Source organism: Haliotis cracherodii, unplaced genomic scaffold, assembly GCF_022045235.1.
Source record: "Haliotis cracherodii isolate W230 unplaced genomic scaffold, xgHalCrac1.p SCAF_7, whole genome shotgun sequence".
NCBI lineage: Eukaryota > Metazoa > Mollusca > Gastropoda > Lepetellida > Haliotidae > Haliotis > Haliotis cracherodii.
In genome coordinates this window covers 46983912-47010025 of record NW_027266330.1, presented here as the reverse complement: position 1 = coordinate 47010025, position 26114 = coordinate 46983912, and the positions used below count along the sequence as shown (strand labels likewise).

The 26114-nt window shown below is 40.6% G+C and overlaps 1 protein-coding gene across 10 annotated transcripts in view; it reads left to right on the top strand.

Annotated features, from left to right (window-relative positions):
* Nucleotides 1-26114, top strand: part of LOC139448410 (diacylglycerol kinase delta-like) — a 176421-nt gene that overhangs the window by 54645 nt on the left and 95662 nt on the right. Inside the window, exon 1 of one of the 10 annotated variants that reach the window (XM_071229959.1) lies at nucleotides 7851-7897. The exons of 7 other annotated variants lie outside the window; for them this stretch is intronic. The gene's annotated coding sequence lies outside the window, so the exon portion shown is untranslated. Of the gene's footprint in view, nucleotides 1-7850; nucleotides 7898-25564; nucleotides 25856-26114 lie in introns of those variants that run through there. 2 more of the 10 variants (XM_071229958.1, XM_071229961.1) reach the window with 2 other exon arrangements.

The following is a 26114-nucleotide window of genomic DNA, read 5'->3' as shown; positions in this document are numbered from 1 at the left end:
AGATGTACAAACACAGTCAGATGTACAGTCACAGTCAGATGTAGTCACAGTCAGATGTACAGTCACAGTCAGATGTACAAACACAGTCAGATATACAGTCACAGTCAGATGTACAAACACAGTCAGATGTACAGTCACAGTCAGATGTACAGTCACAGTCAGATGTAGTCACAGTCTGGTGTACAGTCATAGTCACATCTAGTCACAGTCAGATCTACAGTCACATGATCTACAATCACCGTCAGATGTAGTCACAGTCAGAAGTACAGTCATAGTCAGATCTACAGTCACATGACGTACAATCACAGTCAGATGTACAGTCACATCTACAGTCACATGACGCACAATCACAGTCACATCTACAGTCACAGTCAGATGTACAGTCACAGTCAGATCTTAGTAACAGTCACAGTTAAATATTTGTTTGTTTGTTTTACGCCGCACTCAGCAATATTCCAGCTTTATGACAACTGTCTGTAAATAATCGAGTCTGGACCAGACGATCCAGTGATTGATATCATGAGCATCAATCTACACAATTGGGATGTGATGACAGGCATTAACCAAGTCAGCGAGTCTGACCACCCGATCTCGTTAGTTGCCTCTTACAACAAGCAGTGTCGCCTGTTAACGGCAAGCAAGTGTTGCTGAAGACCTATTCTACCCCGGATCTTCAGATGTACAATGACAGTCAGATGTACGGTCACATGATGTAGAATCACTGGTCAGATCTACAGTCACCATACACCATAATCTCCCAGTCACATATTGGTAGAGACATAGACTCCGGTTCAAACTCCGACACAATGAGACACAGGACAAAGCCAGGTTGATGTAGAGAAGAGAGTGTCTTCTGATATCAAATATAACGTTGAGAGAAATGCCTCACTTTTGTTAAAATGGTAAATTGGTTATGAGTTGCATTTTGACGTCACAAATGCAGCAGTACTATTCTATATCACTGTATTAGTTGCAGTGTTTCTATGCTATGATGTCACGGTTGACAAGTTGCAACATTACTATGTGTGGATTTTTTTGTTGAGATTTGTTATTTTTTCAGTTATAGCTGCAAAACTAGATATTTTGTAAATCAAAATTATGAGGCTGAATATTTTTTTAGAAAAACACCTTGCAACAGTGTAATTTTTGTGGCAGAAAATTTCTTTTTTTTCAGCAGTTGGAAGCACCAATATTTTTTTCAAGAATTTTCTGGGACAATTTATATTTTTCGCTAAGACCCCCCTGTTTATCAAATGGTTGGTCCCTAACCAAAGAATTCAGCATTTGACTATAATGTTGTGGCACTGTTCGATTTGAACACTTGAACATCAAGCTAACGCCTATCCCGTGAAGATCCGGATTAGAACAGGTCTTCTGCAACCCATGACACCTACCCCGTGAAGATCCGGATTAGAACAGGTCTTCAGCAACCCATGACACCTACCCCGTGTAGATCCGGATTAGAACAGGTCTTCAGCAACCCATGACACCTACCCCGTGAAGATCCGGATTAGAACAGGTCTTCAGCAACCCATGACACCTACCCCGTGAAGATCCGGATTAGAACAGGACTTCAGCAACCCATGACACCTACCCCGTGAAGATCCGGATTAGAACAGGTCTTCAGCAACCCATGACACCTACCCCGTGAAGATCCGGATTAGAACAGGTCTTCAGCAACCCATGCTTGTCTCAAAACTATGCTTGTCGTAACAGCTAAGTAATGGGATCAGGTGGTGACTTGGTTGATGCATGTCATCGTATCCCAATTGCATGGATCGATGCTCATGATATCAATCACTGGATTGTCTGGTCCAGACTCGATTATTTACAGACTGCCTTCATATAGCTGGAGTGTGGTGTTAAACAACAAACACAAGCTAACACAAGCTAACACTTACACCAATTGACCACTGGGCAATGTTTCACGGAAGTGATATCTCCTTGGGGAGCCAATTTTGAAAAATTAATAACCATATGCCACGTATCATTGAAAGATGCACATATGTCAACTGTAATCATAAACAGAGCAACACCTCTACAGCCGTTATGTCGACTCATCACATGGGATGTAATAGACCTGTTTCACATCATTCATTCAATATTAAGTTTTTCCCATGAATTGGACATTGAGAAAAAAATATCTATTTGTTTTTACCACACATCAAAGAATAAGTATTTGGGTGAATTACTGTAATCTTCATACATCATGAGAACTTGGTGGATTTGGTCTGAAACAATGCTTTGTAGACGATAATGAAATATTCTTGTAAGTAAACATTGCACTTTGGAATCATATGCTTGTTTATTTCAAGCCATCAATCTTAATTGAAGATCCATGCAAAATCAAAGTGCTGTGCCGCCCTTTCATTTTGATGTGCCTCCTTCTCTCAGACCACAATCAACGATTGTAAACAGTTTCGCGTAATGGTTCAAGTTTGCTATCAGGCGCAGGTCACTTCGAGTGTGGTTGAAATTAACGATAATGACCCTGTATTGTGAGGTCCGAGGTTCTTTGATGGAGAGATTGAAGATCATCTTCTCAAGATCGCCAACTTCCATCACAGGAAGAATGGTCCGAAAATTGAAAGGCCACATCAGCAGACGACAATTTGAGTCACAGTGACTTTCAATCACTCTAAGATTTCATCATTGAATTGTGGGTAATTTTGACTTCCTGACTATTCAGGGCTGAAATAATTGTCTGAATTATGGTTGTAAAATATTGATGACAGCTGTAATTTGAGGCAAGTTGACAAGTTTTAGCTAACAAATTTTAGAATTTGGAAACTGTTCGAGTACTATGATTGTCAATAGTTGATTCTATATTTGTTGCAGCACAAGTCGATATCCTATAATGATATCAGTCTGTGATGCCATCTTGACATGAGGAGATGCTGTTTCTTAGTGTTGTTTATTGACTGTCTCCAGCTTTTGTTCTGTATCTAGGGAGACAAAATCAAGGATGCATTATAATATTATTTCCTGATTTTCTTTACAATGGATGTCAACATGTTTTACAGTAAATGATGGCACTTGAAAAGTAATCCATGACCACACACACACACACACACACACACACACACACACACACACCTTACCTCACCTTACACTGCTCATATAGGGCTGGACTGGGCAGTCATCCTTGGTTAATGTATGTGCTCATAATATCAATCACGGGATTGTCTGCATGAGACTCTATTCACAGACCGCCGGCATATAGCTGGAATATCTCCGACTGTGTCATAAAGCAGCAAAACAAAAAACAAACAAAACTGCTTGGTCTGAATCCCAGTGTTGTCCAGTCTGTACATTGCATAAGACAGGAATTTGTGGGTCAGTGACGTCGGTAACTTGTGACTGTTGTCATCGGTGTCCAAACTGCTAAGTAACAGACCTCCCCCATCTAATGGACATTCTGGGACAGACCTTCGTCCCCGCTCTTCCATTAGTGCTAGCAATTTGTCATTTACGATAAAACACTGCCATGGCATCAATGCACGATGTTGTATTTCAATCTGCTTCTCGACTCGAGACGTGCCCGTCTGCCCTGGAAGGGTATTTATGTGCCTGTGGTATTTTCCCTGTTGTTTGATAACGTTCGATTGTTTTAAGTACATGTTTTTTGTCGGAGCTTGTGTAGTGGATTATTGATCATTAGATGTTTCCATTTACGCTGATAAGCTGTTTGGACATCAGGTGTATCAATATGTTGCTTGGGAAGTAGTTTTTTACAAAACTGATGAACTCTTTCTGATGTGACATTTGTCCAAATGGACATGTCTTAAAACTTCTTTATTGAGACTTTGTGAAATCCTTTCATGTGTTAATGCTATTTTGCAATGTTTTACTTCTGGAAAATGGATTCGTTTTGTGAACGAAATATCCAGTTTCCTGCCCCAAAGGTGCAGTTTCGCAATAAGCGTAGGATGGTGAAGATATTTAACAGGTTCAATGAACGAAGTACATGTATTTGATGTTGTATCTGGTGTGTGTGATAAACTGATGGTCATCATACAATGGCTATTGAATAGTTTATTTGTTTGTTTATTTGTTGTTTAATGCCACACTCAGCAATATTCATCCTGTATGACGGCGGTCTGTAAATAATCGAGTTTGGCCCAGACAATCCAGTGATTGATATCATGAGTATTGATCCACGTAATTGGGATCGATGACATGCATCAACCAAGTCAGCGAGTCTGACAACCCGATCCTGTTAGTCACCTCTTACGACAAACATAGTCACCTTTTACGGATTTTCATGGGTAGTTTAGATGAAATTGATCTTTTTGCACAATTACAATTTTAGTTTACTGTTTGCTTTCTGGTAATTGTGGGATGGCTTTTTAGGATACGAAAGTGATTGACAGGTGTTTGTGAGTGGTTAGACCAGGGACCATCCCATAAGTGTTTTGTTTCACTAACGGTATTACAGCTAACACAATCAAGACGTTAGCATATGATGCACTCCGTCAGCCTCATCCAGTCCCTAGTGATGTATGTCTGTAACATGGCCAGTAACTCAATCTCACGCCATGTGCCGCATGCATTTTGTCAACAATTTGCCACCAAATCTACTGGCAGATCGGAGCAACTCCTTCGTCAACTTGCGTAGATTCCTTAAGAAGTCTCCCCATGTGACCTCCGTGGCCAATTATCGGTGATTCGATTACTCAAGCTTTTGACTGATATGCGTCATGTGCTGAGTCCATCCCCTAGGGGAGAAGCTTGCAAGGAAGGTTCCAGAGTGACCGCTCACTCCTCCATGCCTGTGAGGGTGTCCTCAACCATACTCACAATGTTCTTCTATGGAAGTGCCTTTGTTAAAGTGATAGAAGAGCGTCATAGCCCCTCGGCTACAGTATAACCACTTAATATTCCTAAAATTGTCGCAGACAGACGATGCTGTCTTGAATAAGGACAGCTTAGCTTTGAACTCAGCCTCTCGGAGTCTCGGGATCATTTTGCCCTTTTCCATTGCGTGAAGTGTCCAAATTATGACAATTGACATTCTGGGATTGTCAAATTGTTCTTGCGAGCTGGCAAAGCTTGATGGAAGCCAGAAGATTGTTTGTTGTTGATGATTACTTGAATTTATTTTTGGATTCATTTACTATTATATTATTTCTTTTTTGAGTATCAGTGTTTTGGTTTAGGGGTGTTCTTGATGGTCTGTTTTATAGGAAGTCTTAGCAAGTGTTAGCGACAGTTTGTTCACAAATCATGTTGATACCGCTTGACTTTGTGACAACATATGATGAATATTCTTTGGATGAGTGGGTATCTGTGGCCGTAATTCATATCCCACTAATTAGTGCGGAAAACTAAATTGAAGTTGCCAAAATCATGTTTTCAAAAAGTTTTTAACAGTTGTAGACTTGCTTTTGATATTGTTGATGGCACTTCTTGCTTTTATTATCTTTAGAGAAAAACAAACACTTTGAACTATTTCCAAGGAAAGATAAGTCTGGATAGGATAGGAAGAAAATGAGCAGACACAACTCTTCAAGGTTGAAGGAAAACAATGTTCAAAGAATCCCATCAGTGACAGACTAGACCCTAGTCCAATAACAGTTCTATTTTGACATGGGAATGGCACACATTGTTCAAGTTTGAGCTTTTTACAAGACGACACAGACATATGTTTTTCATTTTGTTGACAGAATGTTGTACAAACAAACGGGTTTTGTGATTTGTTTCAAAATATGAGCCTGATAAGACATATATAATTCGTCATTTTTTAATAAAGAACATGAGGGACTGTACGACGAAAACATCTTATTCAAAGATTTAATTTGAAATGTTTGCATCTTGAAGTTAAGAATGTGTTTTTCTGCCAGTGTCAACATAAATGCATGTAGGCAATAGTGGTAGTGTATTTGTTGAGATGCTCAAGCCTGTTTTTATTTTGGGGGGTGGGGGTATATTTCAGTTGTGGGATGATAAGTCACTCAGGGAGAGAGTCACTCAGGGAACAGGCTGTGTGTACATGCATGGTTACACGTCAGTTCAGGGGAAGGTTTCTCTTACAAGAAGTTCTGTTTTTGTAGGGATATCATGTCATTTCCTTTTTGTTTAAGAGTGTATTCTAATAAAGATTCTTCTGTCTAAAAACTGTTTGGTCGGCCTTTATTCTATAAATATTCCAAAAGACATTCATATAAAGCAGAGGGCGGTCGGGTAGCCTCGTGGTTAAAACGTTCGCTCGTCATACCGAAGACCCGGGTTTGATTCCCGACATGGGTACAATGTGTGAAGCCCATTCCTGGTGTCCTCTGCCGTGATATTGCTGGAATGTTGCTAGAAGCGGTGTACAATCAAACTCACTCACTCACTCACTCACATGTAAAGCAACAACACATGGAAGGAATTATGGGTAGGCAGCTCTGCTTTACATCCAAATAATTGTGAAGAAGAAAAGCAAGGTAATATGTTGTTGCTTTGTTATGTGATGCATAACTAAAGGTGACTGTCGGCAATGTCCCAGCAATGTCAGAGCAGCCTGAAAGTATTATGTTATATATTATTTATTATTTATTATTTATTATAATGGAGCTTTGATGAGGCCAATGAGTGACAACATCTTCAGTGATCTTAAGGGCACATGCAGCCATCGAGCTGGTCAATCCCATGCAATCATCTCTGACGCTCTTACAACCAGTAATCTCCAGGAACTGACTCTCTCTTGTGTCTTCACAGGGGTGTTTGTTGGTCGATGTAATAAGCCCGCATGGTGCTCTGAAAATTGGAAATAGGGGCCTCTTATTTGAATAAATTTTGGTGAAAAAAAACAGAGTTGAAAGATTGTAAATTTCGTGGTTTATGCTGACAGCCTGAAAAGTCTGTGCGTATTATACAGTTATATTTTTGTAGAATTTAAATGCCCATAATTAAGGTGCACATAACACACGAGTGCATATTATACACGAATAAATTAATCTTGTGTACATTGATCAATCGGAAGGAATTGGGATTGTTCGCTAGCCAATATATTAGCAAATATTGCCATGAGCGCTTAGTACGTCAAATACGGTATATGAGTTAAAATTATGTAGAACTATGACCTTAAAAAGAGGGTGAATTACATTCTGGATTTTCTGATCATGCTTCAAATTCACCGATGCTCCGGAAGCTATAGTTCTTCATCATTTGTCTCAATATCAGCAGGTACTCGTGCTTGAGCACAGATGTTGATATGCATGTGTTTACATTAATTTGTGAACCCTGCTATAAATAGCTTTACATCAGACATTTGTAATTAGCAGAGCTATTTATAGACACCAGGAAACACTTTCAAAAGGCAGCAGACGACTCTCAAGGGGGTGAACTGGTGTACGAAAAGGTTGAAATCTGATACCCAGACATGGGGGGCACGAGGGGTTAGGTTGTCATTCGACACGCATCTTATTTTCATAAATGACACCTGTTTCCGGAAAATGTTTTTTTTTAAATTTGTTTTTTTATTTATCATGGGCATATGTAAGCCTAAGATCTGAACAATGAGTTAAAATTTGAAAAATTATTTTGATGTAATTAAACCCACCTTGTTGAGCCTCAAGCACAGCCTCCCAGTCAGAGAGCTTGGCAACCCCATGCTCTTTGATGGAACATACCATTTAGGATCCAAGGGTGAAGTGATTGGCGGTAGATTTTAATTTCTGTCAATGTTTAATATTGATAGGCTGTTTTGGTTATCAAAACTAAGCAATCACATATTGAGAATACAACGAATGGATTTGAATAATAATATTTGATTGGTGAGATAGATGTGTTTTGTATTGAAAGCTTTTATAACCTCTCTCCCCTTGACAAATATGAAACTTTTCAATAGTGTGTGTAAATGGGAAACTATGATGAGGATGGGTCTGTAAATGTGATCCTAGGCTGGAAGCAGGTAAGTTTGACAGATTTTTCTGCCACCTGGCAGTTACTAGTATTCCTCAAACTTTAATTTGGATGATTATCTTGAAATTTGGGTGTCAAATATCCTTTATCAGAAACTATGGGCGTGAAAGCGTTCTATATGAGTCAGCTGGGTTGTTGCGGGGTAAACGTTTGAGAAAAGTAGAAAAGTTGCTGTCAATGATTGTGTTGACAGAGCGATCTTTGGTGGAATTTTGGAATATCATTCACAGGGATCTGTGATGAGTTTTATGATTTAATGTCAGCTGTTAATACACGGAAAGTATTTTTGTGATATTGTGTGATTTATATTCTGCAGGTGTTAGAAGGATTCTTGTTTCTATGTTGTTGTTTTGGAATATATTGTTGATTATGAATTGATGGAACTTCATACTGGAATTTGGAACAAAATCAATAATTGGCATATTGAATTTTGTAAATGTTTGTGAATGGTTCAAACAATTTTTTTATTTGTCTTGTATTTATTAATGTAGAACGTAACCATGGTAACACAAGTAAGGAATCAGGATGACATTTTTCAAGAATTTGTTAATTCTAGAACTTTAATGTTTCATGTTCATGAAGAAACAATATAGCAATACAGCACTGTATTACGAATATTGCTTCATTGTGTCCATAGAGCGTACATCTGACAGTTTGAACTCACCATATTTAATCTAACCAGGGTTTTACTTTCTCTCCCTTGATAGTATAAATATTGCCTGGAGGCACAGTACATTATTAGATTTTCATACATATGTTTAAATACTGACAAAAGAAGCATGAATACCCTACATGATGGTGAATGTAAGCAGACTTACCCAAGCTATATGATGGCGGTTTGTAAAAAAATCGAGTCTGGACCAGACAATCCAGTGACTGACATCATGAGTGGATCGATGCTCTTGACGTCAGTCACTGGATTGTCTGGTCCAGACTCGATTATTTACAGACCACCGTCATATAGCTTGAATATTGCTGAGTGCTGTGTTAAACAACAAACAAACAAACATATGCAAAGAGATATTAGATTCAGTCTCATTAAAATTAGACCTAAGTTCTCGATGCCGCTAAACAAAGATCTGAGGACATCCCATTACGGGTCACGTCAGAACGACCTTTCATCGGACCAATCAAAGCGTCGCTTACCAAATCATGAAAGTGACGGTCGGAATGTGTTTTCTAATCATGCAACCTCCAAAACCTTAACACAGGGTATTCCGAACGACTGCCTGTACGACTGGTTCCGTCAAAATTATCGTCTATCTCGCTTCCATGGGATTATCATTTGCACAGTATGTTGGAAGCACTGCTATAAAGTCTCAACCATATATTAGACATTCTGGAATGTTCGTTTGTTCAGTTTTGAAAATTTTAATAGAAAACTGTGTCAACTTATTTTTCAAGTGTAGTCTGAAATTGAAGTCGCCAGATTGAAACGAGAGCCGTAAAGCTCGAGAAAGCTGCTTTCTAATTGGTTGATGTCGACTTCTTGTTAGTCATTTCAGTGGTCGGTCAAAGTTCGCGAAAGGTCGTTCTGATGTGACCCATAATGGGATGTTCTCAGATCTTTGTTTAGTGGCAGCGAGAACTTAGGTCTGATTTTAATGATATTGTATTAGATTCATTCAATGCTAAAACGAACATACTGGAATGTTGTGTGAACCGATGCTCATGAACAAAGCACCATTTGTTTAGTGCAGGGTTATTTTGACAAGTTTGAAAATCACATGCAGCATATCGAGACAAGAATAAAGACACTCTGTGGTAACACTTGACTGATTGTTAGATTTCTCATTTAATGGTACACATTGGAAACACCTCTCCTTAACATATATACTTCTTATATGTTTCTGTGTTTCTATGGGGACGGTCGAGTAGCCTAGTGGTTAAAGCGTTCGCTCATCACGTCGAAGACCCGGGTTCGATTCCCGACATGGGTACAATGTGTGAAGCCCATTTCTGGTGTTCCCCGCTGTGATATTGCTGGAATATTGCTAAAAGCGGCGTAAAACCATACTCACTCACTCACTCACTCACTGACTGTGTTTCTATGGCAGCCCATTGCTGTTGTAAGAGGCGACTAGGGGATCGGATGGTCAGGCTCTAGAATTGAATATATCATATAAGGAAGAATACAATGTTTCGGAGTAAGTATATACTCTGAGACGTTGTGTTCCTCATAATAATGAATGCAGAGTGAAACAACAAACCAACAAACAAAATGATCTCTGAAAACAAATTTATTCGTATGATTAATTGTGTATGATTTTAGAGCACACACCCCCCCCCCCCCTCCCCTGTCAGTTTTAGTGCCCAGGCACTTATTATGGCGAATACAGTATTTGAATGTCATGATTTACCAAAATGAGAAAATTAGTCCACAGTAAATTCACAGGAGAAAGTGTTGGGAGGCATGCTGATTAATTAGTGGCCATTGATTGTCAGGACCCTTAACGTGGTCACGCTGAAGATGTTGGTCAATACACGGCTGCCCAGTGGTCAAGAAATTAGATATTGTCAGTCAGGGACGCTAGGGAACCGGGAAGTGGTTGTTGTACTTGATTGGTCAGTTTCCAGGGGAGTACAATTCGATTGGTCATTCTTCAGTAAAGTTTTTGATATGATTATGTGAAATGGATGGTTGGGATTAATTCAGAAGCTGTAGGACTGACCTGTGTAACTTGGCTAGACTGATTGAGTTTGCAGTTTATCAGATTAAGAAGGTAATTTATCGGAATTAATTAACATGGTTTGTGTTGGTGGTGGTTTGACAAGATGGCTGCTAGAATTGCTAATACCCACGTTTCGCCTCACATTTATTTTACTTGGTTTTAAAATAAAAATGGTGGGGTGGGGAGTAAAATCAGTATTTCAAATTCTTTGGCATGGACAGTAAAGTTTATAATTGTTGAGTAAGGACCTCCTCTAGAATGCAATGGCCTTCTACTCCTGTCATGATGACTCCACAACAATAACATTTTTGAGTGTGGTACAAGAGTCTGTGTTTTGATAGTTACTTCCCTTTGTACTTTTTGTGTTACAGTTGGGAGAGAAAACATACTGTTTTCTTTATAGAGCTAGGTTACCTAGGTAGCCAAACGAGGTTTAGTCACCACCGCACTTCACTATTATGACGTCATTGTGGGCACAAAAGATGTCACAGTTGGCTACAGAAAGCTGCCAAATTTAAGCCCATATTTTGAATTTTGTGGTTACTTCAAATCTGCATTGTGTAATTGTAATATAATTCATTGAAACTACATATACTGATAATGACTGAGAAGAAAGTACTTTTCTATCAAGATTATCCACCACAGTGATACCCTTGTCAAATTCGTCTGTTTCAGTGAGAGGTGGTTATTGTGATTTGATACCTCTGACTGACTTTTCACAATTGATTATTTCCCAAATATGTGAAAGAATTACATTGTTACACTTCTAGCAATTGTTAATCTTTTATGTAGTAGTAACATTGTTACATTTGTTACAGTCATTAATCTTTAATGTAATAAACACATTATAGCACTTGTTACAGCAGTTAATGTGGCAATGTAATTGCATTACTACAGCTAACAAAGGTCTGTAGGAGACCAGTATCTGTACCGTCTGAATCCTGGCCTGCCGACTCGGGTCTGCAACATGCAAACGTCTTGTTATCGGCTCTAGATTAGATTCTCCACTTCTCTGCCAAAAGATTTTACCTGTTTTTAAATGTGTTGATTCGTGACTGATTAATTTTGACATATGGCCCAGATATAGCCCAGACAGATAGGTGCAGAAACATAAGTCATGATTTTTCTCTCTTAAAATATAGAACCCATTTGTACCTGTTACCTGCTCTTTTCACCAAGATTTCTAAGAGTATCATGCGAATCTTGCTCAGAAGGTTTTTTTTATCAAAGTTACAACATTCAAGGCATCAGTAAAGTTTTCAAAACATTTTATTTATGTTAGACATGTGGAGGACATTTCCAAAGTTGTCGCATCAGTGACAAAAATGATGTCCGATGCAATTCCCATTTTTGACTTATGGATCATGTTTTTTCTGGTGAACAATTGGTTTGCCTTTGCATGTGTTTGTGATAGACAAAGATATGCTCACCTTTTCGCAAACAACCGTTACCATCACTGTTTGATAAGATTTATAAACACATTTTCATGATCTAGTCAGAATCATACAATCGGCTCTGCTTTTATCAGCCATTTCTTATGAATATGGAAAGGTCTTTTTTGCTTTATTGGTGATATGTTTAGAAGTAGTTGGGATGATTTACCTTTAGACCAACATAAGTCCATGAAATTTTATATTACACTCTAAAAATAAAAAAAATAGTTTTCCCTGGTTGATTTCATAGCTGGAGATGGCTTAGGTTTTTGTATACATTTCTAGATTTTTTTATTTTTCATAAAAGAAATATATTCCACAGTCATGGTGCAGTACTAATTTACCTTGGTATGTGGTATAATTTGATCATGAGAAGTAAAGCTATGGGTGCAAATGATGATGGGATTGAGCAGTTCACTCACCAGGATTGACAATTGTCATTTGTGTTGAAGATAAAGGTGGTCACTGGGGACATGCAGTTTATTCTTTGGTAATTAGAGTGTCACTGGAATAGGTCAGTTCCCTTTTAGGGGATGTGGTGTCACTGGAATAGGTCAGTTCCCTTTTAGGGGATGTTGTGTCTCTGGAATAGGTCAGTTCCCTTTTAGGGAATGTGGTGTCACTGGAATAGGTCAGTTCCCTTTAGGGGATGTGGTGTCACTGGAATAGGTCAGTTCTCTTTTAGGGGATGTGATGTCACTGGAATAGGTCAGTTATCTTTTAGGGGATTGGTGTCACTGGAATGGGTCAGTTCCCTTTTAGGGGATGTGGTGTCACTGGAATAGGTCAGTTCTCTTTTAGGGGATGTGATGTCACTGGAATAGGTCAGTTCCCTTTTAGGGGATGTGATGTCACTGGAATAGGTCAGTTCCCTTTAAGGGGATTGGTGTCACTGGAATAGGTCAGTTCCCTTTTAGGGGATGTGGTGTCACTGGAATAGGTCAGTCTTATATAAGATATCTTGTCACTGGAACTGGTCAGTTCTCTTGTATAAAATGGGTGTCACTGGAACTGGTCAGTTCTCTTATATAAGATGTGGTGTCACTGGAATTGGTCAGTTTCCATATATGGCTGGTGGAGTCATTGGGATTGGTCAGTTCCCATACAAGGGATAGGGATTGTTTGAGTGGTCTTTCCCACCTCTTCCTAATGGGTTAAATGTTTGAAAGAAAAACAAAAATAAATAATTAGTCTCTTCCAAAATTCCATGACTCTTTGGCATAAGGTAAACAGGCCAGTCTCTAAGGTGAATTGTTGTCTGATGTGCATAGCGGCCATGTGGTCACGTGCGTCGCTGATGGACAAGTGAAACTGCCGGCCATGATGTGGGAGAGAGGCATAATTATAGGAGTGTCCCGGTAAATGTAGACAGACTAGACAATTCCAGAATGGTTTAAAGCCCCCATTACCGCCATCCAGAGGTCAGTAAAGCCAATGGATCCGGCCATGTGGGGCATAGCTCAGGTCAGTGTGGGGCAGCATGGCAGTGTCCAGACCACCATTATACCAGAATCAAGCAAGGATTACACCAGGATTTAACAACCAGCATACCATGCATACCAGGGAAACCAGGATCAACGAAGCAGGCGATTTAGTCATCACCTGGGTTGTCCGTCTGTCCAACTGTCTGTTTGTCAGTCAGTATTAAAGTTTCCAGAGCATAACTTGAACACCGTGAAAGATTTTTCTTCCAAGCTTGATACATGTATTAACCAGAGGCTGAAGTGGTCTTTGCTATTGTGTGGTGGGGAGGGGTGGTGGGGAGGTGTGGTGGGATGGGGTGGTGGGGAGGGGTGGTGGGAAGGGGTGGTGGGGAGGTGTGGTGGGATGGGGTGGTGGGGGTGTGTGGTGGGAAGGGGTGGTGGGGAGGTGTGGTGGGAAGGGGTGGTGGGGAGGTGTGGTGGGATGGGGTGGTGGGGAGGTGTGGTGGGATGGGGTGGTGGGGAGGGGTGGTGGGAAGGGGTGGTGGGGAGGTGTGGTGGGATGGGGTGGTGGGGAGGGGTGGTGGGATGGGGTGGTGGGGAGGGGTGGTGGGGAGGGGTGGTGGGATGGGTTGGTGGGGAGGGGTGGTGGGGAGGGGTGGTGGGGAGGGGTGGTGGGATGGGGTGGTGGGGAGGGGTGGTGGGAAGGGGTGGTGGGGAGGTGTGGTGGGATGGGGTGGTGGGGAGGGGTGGTGGGATGGGGTGGTGGGGAGTCGTGGTGGGATGGGGTGGTGGGGAGTCGTGGTGGGATGGGGTGGTGGGGAGGGGTGGTGGGATGGGGTGGTGGGGAGTCGTGGTGGGATGGGGTGGTGGGATGGGGTGGTGGGGAGGGGTGGTGGGGAGTCGAGGTGGGATGGGGTGGTGGGATGGAGTGGTGGGGGTGTGTGGTGGGGTCGGGTGTTCGGGTGTTGAATTTGTGATCTTCTGATGACTTGTATATTGCTGTCTGTGCCCCAGCTGTCATTACTCTATTTACTTATACAGTTTCAGTATTGTAGACAGTTGTCACATTTGGAACGCAAGGACTGAAGAGTCACCATCAGATTGTAAGCTCCCACTCTCAATGGATGATTGTTCATATGAAAGTTTACTGAAGTGATCACCACTGCAGGATGAAGGAATGTTTTGCAAACCTACTTTCTCTGGAACATTTGAGATATCTACAGGGATAAGTGAGAACAAAATGTTTCCAAGGAGACTTGTAAGGGTAGATGCGTGAATGATAGTGTGATGCATATAACCTAGGGTTGTAGCAATCGGGAGGCTGGTGTGGGGATTCAGTACTCCTGGGCCTTTTTCAGATGGGCATTGGGAATGTGTGTGAGTGGTTCTGGGCCATGGAGGTTGATCTTGGCCTTCTATTCTGGACCTTCATGAAGGAAAAATTGAAATAAATTGTTGCAAATGAAGTTTAAAAAATAATATACTTTCTGATATTTATGCTTTGTATTCCGTTTTAACCTGGTAAAAGGCTACTTGTTTATGAAATGTTTGTAGTCGTGTAATAAACGTTAAATATTTGTGCTTAGTACCAGTAATTTAGGTTTGTTTTTTAGTCTGTTTCTTCTTTAAAGCTTCACTCAACGATATCTCAGCTGTATGATGGTGGCTGGTAAATAATCAAATCTTAACCAGAACCAGTGGTTGATATTATGAAAGTGATCTTTGCTGTCGGGGGGAAAAAGTCACTGAGCTTGATTTGCTTGTCGTAAGAGGCGACTAATGGGATCGGATGGTCAGGCTCGCTGAGTTGGTTGATGCATATCATCGATCCCAATTGCGTGGTTTAGTCACTGGATTATCTGGTCCAGACTTGATTATTTACAGATCGCTGTCATATAGCTGGAATATTGTGGCATTAAACAACAAACCAACCAAACCAACTGAGCCTGACCACCCGGTCCTCTAAGTCACCTTGTATGACCAGAGGCTACCTGGGGTCCAGTTCTATGCAGAGGATCCCTACAGGGCTAGTAATGCAGGAGTATGGATTCAAGAAAATTTCAGATTTCTTGCTGTGGACTATCCTAGTCTGAGGCTGGGGTCCAACTGAAACTGTCAGTGAGAGGGGAAGGCAGCAAGGGTAGAGGTGGTGTTGATAGGAGCAGTTGGCATGTCAATCACAGACCCCTCAAGCATGCCTGGCCGGCAAGGTGGATGTACAGCATTAATCAACTGGAGAACTCGGAACTCGGAACTTGGAAAGGATGGAGAACATAAATAAGGATGGGTGAATATTCATGTAGTTGCAGCAAGAAAGGAAAATTGGAAAGCATGGAAAACAGCAGAAATGAAGGATCGATATAGAAACTTAAACGTCAGGTCTGGAATGACAGGAGAATGGGAGAATAGAAAATCAGATGTTTAGGTTTAAAGTTTGTCATGACAGAAGGAAGAATTTGGAGAATAGAAAATAAGATGTTTAGGTTTAAAGTTTGTCATGGCAGAAGGAAGAATGGATGAATAGAAAATAAGATGTTTAGGTTTAAAGTTTGTCATGACAGAAGGAAGAATTTGGAGAATAGAAAATCAGATGTTTAGGTTTAAAGTTTGTCATGACAGAAGGAAGAATTTGGAGAATAGAAAATCAGATGTTTAGGTTTAAAGTTTGTCATGACAGAAAGAAGAATGGATGAATAGAAAATCAGATGTTTAGGTTTAAAGTTTGTCATGACAGAAGGAAGAATTTGGAGAATAGAAAATCAGATGTTTAGGTTTAAAGTTTGTCATGACAGAAAGAGGAATGGATGAATAGAAAATCAGATGTTTAGGTTTAAAGTTTGTCATGACAGAAGGAAGAATTTGGAGAATAGAAAATCAGATGTTTAGGTTTAAAGTTTGTCATGGCAGAAGGAAGAATGGATGAATAGAAAATCAGATGTTTAGGCTTAAAGTTTGTCATGACAGAAGGAAGAATGGATGAATAGAAAATCAGATGTTTAGGCTTAAAGTTTGTCATGACAGAAGGAAGAATGGATGAATAGAAAATCAGATGTTTAGACTTAAAGTTTGTCATGACAGAAGGAAGAATGGATGAATAGAAAATCAGATGTTTAGGTTTAAAGTTTGTCATGGCAGAAGGAAGAATGGATGAATAGAAAATCAGATGTTTAGGCTTAAAGTTTGTCATGACAGAAGGAAGAATGGATGAATAGAAAATCAGATGTTTAGGCTTAAAGTTTGTCATGACAGAAGGAAGAATGGATGAATAGAAAATCAGATGTTTAGGCTTAAAGTTTGTCATGACAGAAGGAAGAATGGATGAATAGAAAATCAGATGTTTAGGCTTAATGTCTTACTGACAGATAAGTGGACAAAAGGAAGATCGGAAATAAAAGAGATGATTTTTGATTTGTACGTTAATGCACTGTTCCCGTAGGTCTTGATAACTTTGTAGGTCTTGATAAGTTTGTAGGTCACAGAAGGCCATAGAGATTATGAGATTCTTTCCTTGCCCACGTGACAATTGTGAGATAAGCAGCTCTTGTTGTGACTCTCATCCGCTGAATGTCTCCAGTGCAATGTCTTGTGTTGTTGCAGTTACAAGGTTGAAAGTCCTCACACTTTTTTAATGGGTTTAGGATTTTGACTTACAAATCAGCTACAGTGAGTAAAGATCAAACAAGCAGTGAATTTGTTTATCTGAATGGCTTGTTGTTGTAGAGGTTTAATAGCCCCAAACAATTGCTCAATCTGTTTGGATTGGTGTCCAATTTCTTTAAGTGACATCAGCTCTCATTTCTAAGTTTATTCAAGGATTGATTATGTAAGTCCATGTTCTTCAAAAACAGTAAAGTTGTGTTGAGAATTTTAGAGCCTTTTTCCACAAGAAGAATATCTTTCAAGTATAAGTGATAGAAAGTTTTGAAAAATTTATTGGATTTGGAGATGGTCTTTTAATATTGAAAAACAACAAAGGTAGATATTGAACTATAGAAAAATCACTTAGAATCTGGACAGCTTGCAGTAATGGCTTTGAAGATGGATTCCATTTTCTGTTATGTTTCTCATATGATGATCTGAGATGATCTGCCTCAACAAATTTGAAGTATTGTTGCTTGAGTATTTTTAAGACTAATGTGTAATATTGATGAAAATATCTTGAATATTATGTCTTGGAATAACATGTCGTTTGATAGTTTTCATTTTTTGTATGATCTCTGTTTTATTTTGATTTTGCCTGAAGCCATCATGCTAAAAACATGTTCTTCAGAAACAGGGGCAGGCTGTGTCAGAGATGGGTTTGATTTCGTTATCATGTTTTCTCAATGGGTAAGTGAGTTGGGTATAACACCGCTTTTAACAGTATTCCAGTTATATCGCGGCATGTCAGCTTAATGTGGGAGGAAAGCATGAAGTGATGCAGGTCTCAGACGTTTACCACTTCGGTGAAACCCACGAGCACGGGTATGGTGCTGACAAACCTAGAAACATAATCGGGGCGAACCAGGATTCGAAGCCACAATCATAGGTTTCTGGTGTGCCTAATGGACGCAACTCTGCACAGCAAATTGCGGACGATTGTGCCCCTTATTCTCAATGGCCAGTGACAAACTGCATTGGAGCAGTTGTTATCATACAAGTAAAACAGATGCATTTTTGTTGTGTTTTATACTTGTATCAAGAAAAAGAGCAGATGGTCAAACAAAATATTATATCTTTTTTTGTGTATATGAAATAATGCTTTTCATGTTATAAAAATAAATAAAATTGTGATGACATGCAACTTAAATCTCACAAAAAAATATGCTCTTGTAGACTAACCTATAGTCTATAAAATCTTTTATTTCTTCTCAAAAAAATATATTTTTTAAATTTAATAAAATTTATAGTTGCACAGACATAATGCAGGACTGATGTTGCAATACAAGATGGTTGTCCGTTTGATCTGGGGAGTTAGAATATGAAGCAACTCTCCTTGACCCGCCCTGTCCTCCAGTGATTCATCTAGCGTCCATCTGGCAGTGGATGATCTACAATCTTTACCTTGACCATTGGCTACTTGGTTTCCGGGCCATGCTATCTCCCTGCAGACTTGAGTAACCACAGAGCATGTTTATTGATAATGAGACCTGCGGTTGGATAGCTACGAGATAAGGGAGATAAACAGTTGCCATTTGGTGGTACATTTATGCCTTCAGGCGCCTGTAACCTCTCCATGACCCCATTAGAGGGTCTCCGGAATTTCCCCTTTCCAATTCTGGAGAGAACCGGTCCTGTTTTGAGTGCTTGTTATTGCTTGGTAAGTTTGACAGAAGTATTTATGAAGCTGTTAAGTATATGTATGTTAAAAAACTGAGTGACAACATGCAATCTGATACAATATATGGAACATATGAAATTTTTTTTATTGAACATGTGCCAAATATATTTGTCTCCAAACATTCTTGATGTTTGCTTTGTGGAGAACACAGAGTAACGGGTCTCTCACAGATTTTATCATCGGTCACAGTTACACACTTTTTAGTTACACTCAGGTGATTTGGCATAATGCAAAAAAAAGGAGGAAAGGCAAAAAGAACTATCAAAATGTAAGTGAGTGAGTGAGTGAGTGTGGTTTTACGCCGCTTTTAGCAATACTCCAGCAATATCACAGCGGGGGACACCAGAAATGGGCTTCACACATTGTACCCATGTCGGGAATCGAACCCGGGTCTTCGGTGTGGCGTGCGAACGCTTTAACCACCCATCCGCCCCCAAAATGTAAGAAAACATGATTTTCATTGTTTTCTGCCATTACGAATGTTTCAGCAGTGGGCTCAAGAAACACCCTGTCTGACTGGCAGTTCACGGAAAATTGGTAAATGGCAATGATGCTTTCATATCGCTTATGGCAATGAATTGAGTTTTGAGTAGTCTCGCTTATTTAAAATACAAACGTTGGGAAAAAAGGTATATTTTTTTTCCAGCAGGAATGCAGGAAAATTTTGTTTTAATTTTTTACATTTATAAAGAACTCGATCAGCGGTTTTTGCAATGCAAGTAAAAAAATTGAGATCGTCATAATAGAGATCCAACATGACAAGTAGACTTTTGTATCCTCTGTCTCTGTGCTACTGACAAATTCTGGCCACTACGCTTGTAATACGGTCAGATGGTGACAACATAGTCCTGCACCATGACCGTGGAATATATTTATTTTATGAAAAAATAATAATCTAGATATGCATACAAAAGCAAGTCTAGCCAGCTCAAGCTAGTTCTAATAAATCAGCATGCATAGGGAATTTTTTTTATTTTTAGAGTCAAGAAGGATATTGTGTAATATAAGATTTCAGAGACTAAATGTTAGTCTAGTGACAACACAACACTGGACTGTAAGCCAAACCTTTAACAAACTCTACAACATACTTAGCCTCCCATTCAGGTTCATGGAGACACACTAATACAACATGCCAAAATCACATGAAAAACAACATCAAATATTAATTTCTTCTCTACAAATCAATACCCTGAAAAAATTAAGAATTTACGAAAAAATGGGTTTGCCATAAAATTCTAATAACAACACTACTATTCACTATGAAGCCAGGCCAAATTTATTTTTTTTATAATTTTTTTTGGTCAGTACTCTAAATGCAGGAGCCAAAACATATTTTAATAATATCACTTTGTCTATGCTTGCTTTCTTAAACAAAACTTCTGAAATGATATTTACAAAAACGCAAACAAAATAGAGCATATTTTCAATCAAACAAAAACATCTTAAGTTAGTTATTTTTACTTTTAGTCTTGGCTGGTGTATTAATCTAGAAAATAAAACCTTTTTTTTATCCCCCGCTATGAAGTGTGGCGGGGGATGTATGAATGGAATCTGTTCTCATCCGTACTTCCGTTTTACTGTCCGTCTGTCAGCTTCGCAAAGGGGACAAATTTCTCCTAAACTATTAAAGTTAGTGAAATTAAATTTTACACACTGATATTACTGGTCATTTTATTAAAGAGAATTTGAAAATTGGTGTCTTTAATTATTATTTTTACAGAATTACGGCCCTTGCTCCATGCTGTTCAACTTTGCGCATTGTGTCTGGAATAAGTTTTCACAGAAACTACTGACATTACATGAATGAAACTTTGCATGCTTATCTATGAGATACTTGTCAAGAATAAGTTCAAAATTGGTGCTGTAAATTATTTTCTTCCAGAGTTACTTCCCTTGCTACATGGTTTAAGATTTTGAGCATACACAGTTACAGCCCTTGATCGATGTTATTTTACAAAGTACACTGTGTCTGCAATGGGAGCAAGTTTTCTCAGGAACTACTGAAGTTAGCTTATCTAAGAGATGCTTATCAAGACTGAGTTCTGGAATAAAAAAAATTTCTCCAGAGAAGGTGCCTTTTATGTGTGTCAATTTCACATTAGATATTTTTTTCTGATGACATAGAGCGTCCCAACTTAGGCTTTGCAAGACTCTTTTTTTATACTTTACATTCACTACGAAATGAACATACAAAATTTGAAATGTGCCCCATGGCAGGGGATTGTGATAACGTTGTTTTCTTGTTATCCCCCACAACGTAATGGGACGTCCATCTGTCCGTCCGTCCGTCCATCTGTCCATCAGCCTCTCAATGCGGATAAATTTTCTTAAAAACTATTCCATTTTTTAAATCAAATTTTACACACTGATGTCACTGGTCACGATCTTAGATAAGGTCGAATATTGTTGCCGTACATTATTGTGTTACTGAGTCATTGCCCTTGCTCTGTGCATTTCAACTTAGTGTATAGTGTCTGCAATAGCGACAACTTTTTTCCGAAACTCCTGATGTTACATGAATGAAACTTTGCATGCTTATCTGAGAGATACTTGTCAAGACTGAGTTGGAAAGCAAGTTTGCTAGGACCATGAGTGTGGTGTAATTCCTTACGTGAGGGTAAATGGGATTACAGACAGCGCTGGTCAGAGTTTACTGGGGGTCGAGGCAGGGTGTATGGTAGTGAGGTGGGTGGGGGTGAAAGTCTAATACTGTAATGTATTATGGTCTCAGGAATGTGACAGTTGCCAATCTCAGCAATAACTGTAACAACAATCCCAATCTGTAGACTTGGTCCACAGATCAAAAGCCATCGGAGACAGATATGTCTGGCATATATTTCCCACACTTACATCAGTCTCGGCCCTTTCGAATCCAAAATGATTTTATCAGACATCCTTGGTTGCGGGATTATTCTGTACTTTAGACTTGCACTGTGATAATCAAGTAGAGTGGAACGTTGCCACAACTGTGGTTGTGTGTTGTGAGCAGGTATTGGAAAGAGCAACAGTCCCTGTCTGACCCCTCCACGAGGCTGGCCCTGCCCCCAGTGTGTTGAGGTCCCCCTGGCCCCCCCCCCGGCCCTGGGGTCAGCCGATTCAGAGTGGGGAGGAGGCTTTTGTAATGCTTTGGAATGCAATCTACTTCCCTTACAGTGCCAAGATTACACATTGTCAGTTTGTATGGATTAATGAAGGATGACATTAGGGGATGGACAATTACATTAGGTGATTGTGCGGAACAGCTTGTGAGGGATCACATCTGAGGGGGAAGGGGTAAGACATTCTTAGTGTGAGGTTGTGGTGCAAGTGTGGAAACCTTCTGAGATGTCATCTATTGTTGTCAGAGTCTGATGGTATTGGCGTAATGACCTCTGATATCTTCAACTCATGACAGAAGGAAGTCAGATGTTTTTTACTCCACAATATATCATAATCTGTATCTCAGTTAAAATCAGTGTCTGAAATAACTGCCTGCCTGCCTGCCCATGGCTGGTAACTTTTCTGTCGGGCTGCGTGAAACATCCTTGTAGAAAAATCTCAAGTTATTGTTAGCATTATTTCATCTGAATCAAGATGCAACTTGTCTCTTATTTTTTCACAAGGAGTGGGGTGATGGAAAATGAGTTTAGTAAGGTAAAGGAGTAGGAAGATGGGTTTAGCAAGGTGAAGGAGTGGGGTGATGGGAAGATGGGTTTAGTAAGGTAAAGGAGTGGGGCGATGGGAAGATGGGTTTAGCAAGGTGAAGGAGTGGGGTGATGGGAAGATGGGTTTAGCAAGGTGAAGGAGTAGGAAGATGGGTTTAGCAAGGTGAAGGAGTAGGAAGATGGGTTTAGCAAGGTGAAGGAGTGGGGTGATGGGAAGATGGGTTTAGCAAGGTGAAGGAGTGGGGTGATGGGAAGATGGGTTTAGTAAGGTGAAGGAGTGGGGTGATGGGTTTAGCAAGGTGAAGGAGTGGGGTGATGGGAAGATGGGTTTAGCAAGGTGAAGGAGTGGGGTGATGGGAAGATGGGTTTAGCAAGGTGAAGGAGTGGGATGATGGGAAGATGGGTTTAGCAAGGTGAAGGAGTGGGGTGATGGGAAGATGGGTTTAGCAAGGTGAAGGAGTGGGGTGATGGGTTTAGCAAGGTGAAGGAGTGGGGTGATGGGAAGATGGGTTTAGCAAGGTGAAGGAGTGGGGTGATGGGAAGATGGGTTTAGCAAGGTGAAGGAGTGGGGTGATGGGAAGATGGGTTTAGCAAGGTGAAGGAGTGGGGTGATGGGAAGATGGGTTTAGCAAGGTGAAGGAGTGGGGTGATGGGTTTAGCAAGGTGAAGGAGTGGGGTGATGGGTTTAGCAAGGTAAAGGAGTGGGGTGATGGGAAGATGGGTTTAGCAAGGTGAAGGAGTGGGGTGATGGGAAGATGGGTTTAGCAAGGTAAAGGAGTGGGGTGATGGGAAGATGGGTTTAGCAAGGTAAAGGAGTGGGGTGATGGGTTTAGCAAGGTAAAGGAGTGGGGTGATGGGAAGATGGGTTTAGCAAGGTGAAGGAGTGGGGTGATGGGAAGATGGGTTTAGCAAGGTGAAGGAGTGGGGTGATGGGAAGATGGGTTTAGTAAGGTAAAGGAGTGGGGTGATGGGAAGATGGGTTTAGCAAGGTGAAGGAGTGGGGTGATGGGAAGATGGGTTTAGCAAGGTGAAGGAGTTGGGTGATGGGAAGATGGGTTTAGTAAGGTGAAGGAGTTGGGTGATGGGAAGATGGGTTTAGCAAGGTGAAGGAGTTGGGTGATGGGAAGATGGGTTTAGCAAGGTGAAGGAGTTGGGTGATGGGAAGATGGGTTTAGCAAGGTGAAGGAGTGGGGTGATGGGAAGATGGGTTTAGCAAGGTGAAGGAGTGGGGTGATGGGAAGATGGGTTTAGCAAGGTAAAGGAGTGGGATGATGGGAAGATGGGTTTAGCAAGGTGAAGGAGTGGGATGATGGGAAGATGGATTTAGTAAGGTGAAGGAGTTGGGTGATGGGAAGATGGGTTTAGTAAGGTGAAGGAGTGGGGTGATGGGAAGATGGGTTTAGCAAGGTAAAGGAGTGGGGTGATGGGAAGATGGGTTTAGCAAGGTAAAGGAGTGGGGTGATGGGAAGATGGGTTTAGCAAGGTAAAGGAGTGGGGTGATGGGAAGATGGGTTTAGCAAGGTGAAGGAGTGGGGTGATGGGTTTAGCAAGGTAAAGGAGTGGGGTGATGGGAAGATGGGTTTAGCAAGGTGAAGGAGTGGGGTGATGGGAAGATGGGTTTAGCTAGGGTAAAGGAGTGGGGTGATGGGAAGATGGGTTTAGTAAGGTGAAGGAGTGGGAAGATGGGTTTAGCAAGGTGAAGGAGTGGGGTGATGGGAAGATGGGTTTAGCAAGGTGAAGGAGTGGGGTGATGGGTTTAGTAAGGTGAAGGAGTGGGAAGATGGGTTTAGCAAGGTGAAGGAGTGGGGTGATGGGAAGATGGGTTTAGTAAGGTGAAGGAGTGGGAAGATGGGTTTAGCAAGGTGAAGGAGTGGGGTGATGGGAAGATGGGTTTAGCAAGGTGAAGGAGTGGGGTGATGGGTTTAGTAAGGTGAAGGAGTGGGAAGATGGGTTTAGCAAGGTAAAGGAGTGGGGTGATGGGAAGATGGGTTTAGCAAGGTGAAGGAGTGGGAAGATGGGTTTAGTAAGGTGAAGGAGTGGGGTGATGGGAAGATGGGTTTAGTAAGGTGAAGGAGTCGGGTGATGGGAAGATGGGTTTGGCAAGGTGAAGGAGTAGGGTGATGGGAAGATGGGTTTAGCAAGGTGAAGGAGTGGGGTGATGGGAAGATGGGTTTAGCAAGGTAAAGGAGTGGGGTGATGGGAAGATGGGTTTAGCTAGGGTAAAGGAGTGGGGTGATGGGAAGATGGGTTTAGTAAGGTGAAGGAGTTGGGTGATGGGAAGATGGGTTTAGCAAGGTAAAGGAGTGGGGTGATGGGAAGATGGGTTTAGCAAGGTAAAGGAGTGGGGTGATGGGAAGATGGGTTTAGCTAGGGTAAAGGAGTGGGGTGATGGGAAGATGGGTTTAGTAAGGTGAAGGAGTAGTGTGATGGGAAGATGGGTTTAGCAAGGTGAAGGAGTGGGAAGATGGGTTTAGCAAGGTGAAGGAGTGGAATCTTGACATGTATGTTGGAAACACTGATGACAAAAACATTGCAGGAAACTTGTTTCTCGGTTCATGTGTAAACAGGAAACAGACACTGAAAGAAACAGAAAATTTAAACCTGAATCTGACAAAAATGTATTAAAAGATAAATGACTCACTCGCTCATCAGTGTCTTTCATCTATTTTAATTTAAACAAGAGAATGGACATGCAAATTAATTAATTCTGTTTGTCCTAATGATTTTTGACAATTTCAACATTGTTTCTGATCAATTTTGCATCTCAAACTTCATGACAACCACAACAATTGTGAAAATGATATAAATCCTAAAAATCGTGTAAATGTTGAAATTATTATAAATTTATAAAAAGCATAATGCTTTCTAAACCACTCAATGTTAATCCAGTGTTCCAGTCAGTGCTGCAGCTCATAGTTCCTGTTAAAATTAGCAGTGATCGTTTTGGGAATGATTAACCAACAAAAGCTGGGGTAGCGTGTTCAATCGGAGCTCATCCCCCACTCCCCATACTGGCGTGTGTACCTACGTACATACATGACGTTCTCGGCTCACTAGTGTTACTTCCCTCCTGACGTAGCAGCTTGAGCTGGTATCACTGGCTCTCCCAGCACGCTGGTATAGCACAGCACCTCTGTGTGAATGGACTTACCTGCGTCGTTAGTGGACTATTTATAGATTCACAGGTGTAGGAGTGAATGGAAACGTGTGACAGACTGGACTCAAATTGGCTAAAAACCTGACCTGGAGGAATGAGATAGATCAGATGTGGTGGACGGATTGTGTCCGAGGTTTACACATGGTCATCAGCGAGTTCTGTTGTGTCTCTACCATGTGAGACATGGGCTTCATTGCATTCCTCCTTGTCTGAGACGCTAGAGTGTGCTTGAAGGATTCATCTTTTTGGATAAGAATTGATAACATGTAAAAATTGTGGACAGGTAAGAAGCTGCAGGTATGGCTGTTTGTTTGTTTGTTTTTATATTGTATGGGATGTAGGAATTAAGTCTTATTTTAAGATATTAATTATGTTTGTATTGAAAAGGTTTGGTTTAATTTCATAATATTGTTTATTTATATAAATATTTTGGTGTCCAAAAGTTGTATTTTCAAAATAAACATTCCTTATGCTTGTTAACAAGAATGTGGAATTTAAAAATTTAAAAAACCTTTGTCCACACATGTTGATTCCATGTCAATGATTTTGGAATTAT